The sequence below is a fragment of the Schistocerca cancellata genome, unplaced genomic scaffold (assembly GCF_023864275.1).
Source record: "Schistocerca cancellata isolate TAMUIC-IGC-003103 unplaced genomic scaffold, iqSchCanc2.1 HiC_scaffold_654, whole genome shotgun sequence".
Taxonomy (NCBI): domain Eukaryota; kingdom Metazoa; phylum Arthropoda; class Insecta; order Orthoptera; family Acrididae; genus Schistocerca; species Schistocerca cancellata.
The window spans coordinates 37,501-45,000 of NW_026046665.1; the positions used below are offsets into that span (position 1 = coordinate 37,501).

At 53.5% G+C, this 7,500-nt stretch overlaps 3 non-coding genes across 3 annotated transcripts in view; all 3 read left to right on the forward strand.

Annotated features, from left to right (window-relative positions):
* Window positions 1–4,706: 4,706 nt before the first annotated feature.
* Window positions 4,707–6,615, forward strand: LOC126138171 (small subunit ribosomal RNA). Its single transcript, XR_007528184.1, has one exon. It is a non-coding gene; the product is annotated as a small subunit ribosomal RNA (ribosomal RNA).
* A 352-nt stretch (window positions 6,616–6,967) lies between these two features.
* On the forward strand, window positions 6,968–7,122 carry LOC126138182 (5.8S ribosomal RNA). The gene has a single exon (XR_007528193.1). It is a non-coding gene; the product is annotated as a 5.8S ribosomal RNA (ribosomal RNA).
* Window positions 7,123–7,311: 189 nt separating this feature from the next.
* LOC126138175 (large subunit ribosomal RNA) overlaps window positions 7,312–7,500 on the forward strand; it is a 4,222-nt gene continuing 4,033 nt past the window's right edge. The window contains exon 1 of the ribosomal RNA XR_007528188.1: window positions 7,312–7,500. This exon is cut by the window's right edge and continues 4,033 nt beyond it. This is a non-coding gene — a ribosomal RNA (large subunit ribosomal RNA).

The following is a 7,500-nucleotide window of genomic DNA, read 5'->3' on the forward strand; positions in this document are numbered from 1 at the left end:
ACTACGACATCGCTAGGTCCCACAGTACCCATTTTCCGACGCCACCCACAAAGCCTGCATAATCTGTCCACCACAGGAACCCGAACGCCAGTGCCTGCGTCGCACGAAGTAGTCAACCGACAATCACTCCACCCGCACCCGCACGTGCCCCACCCCAACCGCCGAAATCGCAACTCCAGCGGATGAACGGCGGACTCTTCCCGCACTCGTACGTTGCAATCCACCCCTATATCTTGCGTTTCACGAAGAGTTATATCCAATATGCCAAATTCCCGCTGTCCCTATACATGCTGTAAGTCTGTGCACACAATATGAACCACACATCAGCGAGACACTCTATCACACATTACTCTCTGCCTGTAACAGACACAGATACAATATGTAAGCACCAGCATGGACCAACGTCCGGTGCATCCTCTCCGCCACAGTACACCATCCACACTATGATAACCACACCAGGGGGTCCAATTCTAAAATAGAATATCCCACCCGTCCGACATCCACAATTGCTCAGATAAGCCACCAACACCCACACATGTCCTACACAGGGGTGCACCCAACACCACCACACTGCCTCCTGTTACGGCACAGAAACAATGGCAGGAATGAATCACACAGGTCTGCCGCTCCCTTGCCGCAACCACAGACGCGGCGCGCCTCCAGTCACGAGCGAAAAGCGCATCCTGACGAGACATAACTGCTGTGACATACTGAAGCTGCCTCAGACATTCACTTACAATGATCACTACCAACGAACCTCGGCCCCCCCCCCCCCAACACACTCTCTTACCACGTTGTGTACTGTAATCCAACCCATTTCGCACCTTAACCTAACCCATTTTGCACCTTAACTTAACCAAATTCGTAACGCAATTTGTACCGCAATGTAACGCAATGTGTACCGCAATGTAACGCAATGTGTACCGCAATGTAACGCAATGTGTACCGCAATGTACCGCAATGTGTACCGCAATGTACCGCAATGTGTACCGCAATGTGTAACGCAATGTGTAACGCAATGTGTACCGCAATGTGTACCGCAATGTGTAACGCAATGTGTACCGCAATGTGTAACGCAATGTGTACCGCAATGTGTAACGCAATGTGTACCGCAATGTAACGCAATCTGTACCGCAATGTAACGCAATTTGTACCGCAATGTAACGCAATTTGTACCGCAATGTAACGCAATTTGTACCGCAATGTAACGCAATTTGTACCGCAATGTAACGCAATTTGTACCGCAATGTAACGCAATTTGTACCGCAATGTAACGCAATTTGTACCGCAATGTAACGCAATTTGTACCGCAATGTAACGCAATTTGTACCGCAATGTAACGCAATTTGTACCGCAATGTAACGCAATTTGTACCGCAATGTAACGCAATTTCTACCTTAACCTAACCCACGTTGTGCCTTAACCTAACCCACGTTGTGCCTTAACCTAACCCACGTTGTGCCTTAACCTAACCCACGTTGTGCCTTAACCTAACCCACGTTGTGCCTTAACCTAACCCACGTTGTGCCTTAACCTAACCCACGTTGTGCCTTAACCTAACCCACGTTGTGCCTTAACCTAACCCACGTTGTGCCTTAACCTAACCCACGTTGTGCCTTAACCTAACCCACGTTGTGCCTTAACCTAACCCACGTTGTGCCTTAACCTAACCCACGTTGTGCCTTAACCTAACCCACGTTGTGCCTTAACCTAACCCACGTTGTGCCTTAACCTAACCCAAGTTGTGCCTTAACCTAACCCAAGTTGTGCCTTAACCTAACCCAAGTTGTGCCTTAACCTAACCCAAGTTGTGCCTTAACCTAACCCAAGTTGTGCCTTAACCTAACCCAAGTTGTGCCTTAACCTAACCCAAGTTGTGCCTTAACCTAACCCAAGTTGTGCCTTAACCTAACCCAAGTTGTGCCTTAACCTAACCCACGTTGTGCCTTAACCTAACCCAAGTTGTGCCTTAACCTAACCCACGTTGTGCCTTAACCTAACCCACGTTGTGCCTTAACCTAACCCACGTTGTGCCTTAACCTAACCCACGTTGTGCCTTAACCTAACCCACGTTGTGCCTTAACCTAACCCACGTTGTGCCTTAACCTAACCCACGTTGTGCCTTAACCTAACCCACGTTGTGCCTTAACCTAACCCACGTTGTGCCTTAACCTAACCCACGTTGTGCCTTAACCTAACCCACGTTGTGCCTTAACCTAACCCACGTTGTGCCTTAACCTAACCCACGTTGTGCCTTAACCTAACCCACGTTGTGCCTTAACCTAACCCACGTTGTGCCTTAACCTAACCCACGTTGTGCCTTAACCTAACCCACGTTGTGCCTTAACCTAACCCAAGTTGTGCCTTAACCTAACCCAAGTTGTGCCTTAACCTAACCCAAGTTGTGCCTTAACCTAACCCAAGTTGTGCCTTAACCTAACCCAAGTTGTGCCTTAACCTAACCCAAGTTGTGCCTTAACCTAACCCAAGTTGTGCCTTAACCTAACCCAAGTTGTGCCTTAACCTAACCCAAGTTGTGCCTTAACCTAACCCAAGTTGTGCCTTAACCTAACCCACGTTGTGCCTTAACCTAACCCACGTTGTGCCTTAACCTAACCCACGTTGTGCCTTAACCTAACCCACGTTGTGCCTTAACCTAACCCACGTTGTGCCTTAACCTAACCCACGTTGTGCCTTAACCTAACCCACGTTGTGCCTTAACCTAACCCACGTTGTGCCTTAACCTAACCCACGTTGTGCCTTAACCTAACCCACGTTGTGCCTTAACCTAACCCACGTTGTGCCTTAACCTAACCCACGTTGTGCCTTAACCTAACCCACGTTGTGCCTTAACCTAACCCACGTTGTGCCTTAACCTAACCCACGTTGTGCCTTAACCTAACCCAAGTTGTGCCTTAACCTAACCCACGTTGTGCCTTAACCTAACCCAAGTTGTGCCTTAACCTGCTCTGTAATTGGCATATGACACGTTACATTAATCCAGTGTTGTCTAACCACAACCCTCTGAATATAGTTCGCTACTCGCACCGCCCACCCTCTTGTGTATCGTTTCATGTTCAACACTTCGCAAGTGTTGCTTACTTTTTACATGCTCCCGCTGTACACTGTAATGTGGACGACTGCAGGATGTACATCGCCCCCACCCTCCCCCCTGCCTTCGCACGCTGGTCGTTCAGGTGCTTGCGTGTTCAATGCCCTTCGCAGCTGTTCACTGGCATTCGCATGTCGAAGCGCTCAGTCTACGTCGTGGTACGGCCTGTGTCCACTGTCCGCTGATGTCGTAAGCTTAACCCTCACATTGTACTGCACATAGGTCCGTATGTACTGCATGATACGCTGTGGCACATGTGTGACCGTACAACGACTGCGCCCAACAACAGCGAACCATACGGTCCAAATGTTGTGCACTCAGCCACGTGCCGTCTCCCCATAACAGCTACATTGCAGTGTGGTACGCCATAGAGACGTGTGGGATTAACGGACGCCCTGGATGGCGATCAGCATGAGCCGTCTGTTGATGTAGTGGCGCGTGTATTCAAACGTAGTCGTCTCTTCTCACACAGTGTGATAGCATGGTGCACCGCGTTCCACATCTGCGACATGGTACAGATGCTGGTTGACAGTCGGTCTCGTAATGGACATCGCATACGTAGGGGGCCACCTCCCACGTGTTCTCTAGTCGTGCACATTTTGTTGCGTGTATGTGGGCAGACGTAGTGTGTCGTGACACCTAACAGACAGGTATGCAATAATCGTTGCATTTGCAAACTGGGATGGACGTCTACGTTTGCTGGTGACGTTACGCAAATGAACAACTGGTAAACCCATTGTGGTGCGGTTGTTGTTGCTGGAGGTAAATCAGTAAGGGCAAATCTGTGTGTGAAGCGATACGCGGCGGTGGCTGGGTGGGACCGTCCCCGGCCGGTGAGGGGGGGCCGCCCGGCGTGCTGGCCGCGCGGTGCGTGGGCGCACGCGCTACAGCCGGCTGGTGGGGGCGCCCAGTGGCAGGCGCGCCGGCCGACGGACGCGGCAGGCGGCGCAGCTGCGCGCCGGGGCACCCTGCGCGCGGCGCCGGGCGGCCAAAGTGGGTCCTCGCGGGCCCGGTGCGAAGCGCGGTGGACATCTGCAGTGTGCTGGTCCGACTGAGGACTGTGTGCGTTGAGGATGCGCCGCCGCCCGGCACTCGGCGCCGCGACGCCGTCTGCTGCTCGGTCGCCCCAGCGGTTCTCGCTGGTGGTTTGTATCGCAGTTGTGCAGACGTGTTGGCACGTGCGCTGTGCTGGGAGAGTTCGCTTCGGCACCCACGTGGGGCCTTTGCCCTTCTGTGGCGCTGGCGTTGGAGCTGCCGGTCACCGTAGGTGGCGCGTGTTGTCTCCCGCCGGCAATGCCACGACAGCACGCTCCCGGGCCTCTGTCGGCAGCGGCAAGCTCAGTTGGGAGCACGGGTGGTCGCACCTAAAGCGTCTACTCGCCTAACTCCGGGCGATTGCGCCTCTCTCGAACCCGACCAAGTACTTAGGACGGCGCTGCGCGCCGCCGGGACCTGAGAGGGTTTCGAGGTGTATTGTGCAGGGGAGCTCAGCCTCCTCCTGTTTGCAGAATAATTGAGCGGACGCTTGCGTGTTCGCGCGGGCCCCTGGGACACACTCCCGGGCGGCCGGCTGCTCAGCTCTAGTTGACGCAGCTCCCTGGTTGATCCTGCCAGTAGTCATATGCTTGTCTCAAAGATTAAGCCATGCATGTCTCAGTACAAGCCGCATTAAGGTGAAACCGCGAATGGCTCATTAAATCAGTTATGGTTCCTTAGATCGTACCCACGTTACTTGGATAACTGTGGTAATTCTAGAGCTAATACATGCAAACAGAGTCCCGACCAGAGATGGAAGGGACGCTTTTATTAGATCAAAACCAATCGGTCGGCTCGTCCGGTCCGTTTGCCTTGGTGACTCTGAATAACTTTGGGCTGATCGCACGGTCCTCGTACCGGCGTCGCATCTTTCAAATGTCTGCCTTATCAACTGTCGATGGTAGGTTCTGCGCCTACCATGGTTGTAACGGGTAACGGGGAATCAGGGTTCGATTCCGGAGAGGGAGCCTGAGAAACGGCTACCACATCCAAGGAAGGCAGCAGGCGCGCAAATTACCCACTCCCGGCACGGGGAGGTAGTGACGAAAAATAACGATACGGGACTCATCCGAGGCCCCGTAATCGGAATGAGTACACTTTAAATCCTTTAACGAGTATCTATTGGAGGGCAAGTCTGGTGCCAGCAGCCGCGGTAATTCCAGCTCCAATAGCGTATATTAAAGTTGTTGCGGTTAAAAAGCTCGTAGTTGGATTTGTGTCCCACGCTGTTGGTTCACCGCCCGTCGGTGTTTAACTGGCATGTATCGTGGGACGTCCTGCCGGTGGGGCGAGCCGAAGGCGTGCGACCGCCTCGTGCGTGTTCGTGCGTCCCGAGGCGGACCCCGTTGAAATCCTACCAAGGTGCTCTTTATTGAGTGTCTGGGTGGGCCGGCACGTTTACTTTGAACAAATTAGAGTGCTTAAAGCAGGCAAGCCCGCCTGAATACTGTGTGCATGGAATAATGGAATAGGACCTCGGTTCTATTTTGTTGGTTTTCGGAACCCGAGGTAATGATTAATAGGGACAGGCGGGGGCATTCGTATTGCGACGTTAGAGGTGAAATTCTTGGATCGTCGCAAGACGAACAGAAGCGAAAGCATTTGCCAAGTATGTTTTCATTAATCAAGAACGAAAGTTAGAGGTTCGAAGGCGATCAGATACCGCCCTAGTTCTAACCATAAACGATGCCAGCCAGCGATCCGCCGCAGTTCCTCCGATGACTCGGCGGGCAGCCTCCGGGAAACCAAAGCTTTTGGGTTCCGGGGGAAGTATGGTTGCAAAGCTGAAACTTAAAGGAATTGACGGAAGGGCACCACCAGGAGTGGAGCCTGCGGCTTAATTTGACTCAACACGGGAAACCTCACCAGGCCCGGACACCGGAAGGATTGACAGATTGATAGCTCTTTCTTGATTCGGTGGGTGGTGGTGCATGGCCGTTCTTAGTTGGTGGAGCGATTTGTCTGGTTAATTCCGATAACGAACGAGACTCTAGCCTGCTAACTAGTCGCGTGACATCCTTCGTGCTGTCAGCGATTACTTTTCTTCTTAGAGGGACAGGCGGCTTCTAGCCGCACGAGATTGAGCAATAACAGGTCTGTGATGCCCTTAGATGTTCTGGGCCGCACGCGCGCTACACTGAAGGAATCAGCGTGTCTTCCTAGGCCGAAAGGTCGGGGTAACCCGCTGAACCTCCTTCGTGCTAGGGATTGGGGCTTGCAATTGTTCCCCATGAACGAGGAATTCCCAGTAAGCGCGAGTCATAAGCTCGCGTTGATTACGTCCCTGCCCTTTGTACACACCGCCCGTCGCTACTACCGATTGAATGATTTAGTGAGGTCTTCGGACTGGTACGCGGCATCGACTCTGTCGTTGCCGATGCTACCGGAAAGATGACCAAACTTGATCATTTAGAGGAAGTAAAAGTCGTAACAAGGTTTCCGTAGGTGAACCTGCGGAAGGATCATTACCGACTAGACTGCATGTCTTTCGATGTGCGTGTCGTGTCGCGCAACACGCTACCTGTACGGCAGCAGCCGTGCGCCGCGTGCGGAACCACGCGTGCCTCTCAAAACTAACTGAAAAATGTTGTGTGGTACGAGCGCTGAAGCTCTGGAGCGGCTGGCCTGCGGCACCTGGCGCCTGGCGCCGGTTTTGAATGACTTTCGCCCGAGTGCCTGTCCGCTCCGGTGTGGAGCCGTACGACGCCCATCGGCCGTGAGGCCGTTGGACACAGAACGCTGGAACAGGGGCCGTCAAACGCCTCAGTCCCGCCTATGCAACTGTTTTGAAAGAGACAGTGGAAACTAAACAAAAAAGATCACCCAGGACGGTGGATCACTCGGCTCGTGGGTCGATGAAGAACGCAGCAAATTGCGCGTCGACATGTGAACTGCAGGACACATGAACATCGACGTTTCGAACGCACATTGCGGTCCATGGATTCCGTTCCCGGGCCACGTCTGGCTGAGGGTCGGCTACGTATACTGAAGCGCGCGGCGTTTGTCCCGCCTTCGGAGACCTGGGAGTGTCGTGGCCGCCTGTGGGGCCGGCCGCGTCTCCTTAAACGTGCGATGCGCGCCCGTCGCCTGGCGGTTCGCATACCGGTACTTTCTCGGTAGCGTGCACAGCCGGCTGGCGGTGTGGCGTGCGACACCTCGTACAACGACCTCAGAGCAGGCGAGACTACCCGCTGAATTTAAGCATATTACTAAGCGGAGGAAAAGAAACTAACAAGGATTCCCCCAGTAGCGGCGAGCGAACAGGGAAGAGTCCAGCACCGAACCCCGCAGGCTGCCGCCTGTCGTGGCATGTGGTGTTTGGGAGGGTCCACTACCCCGACGCCTCGCGCCGA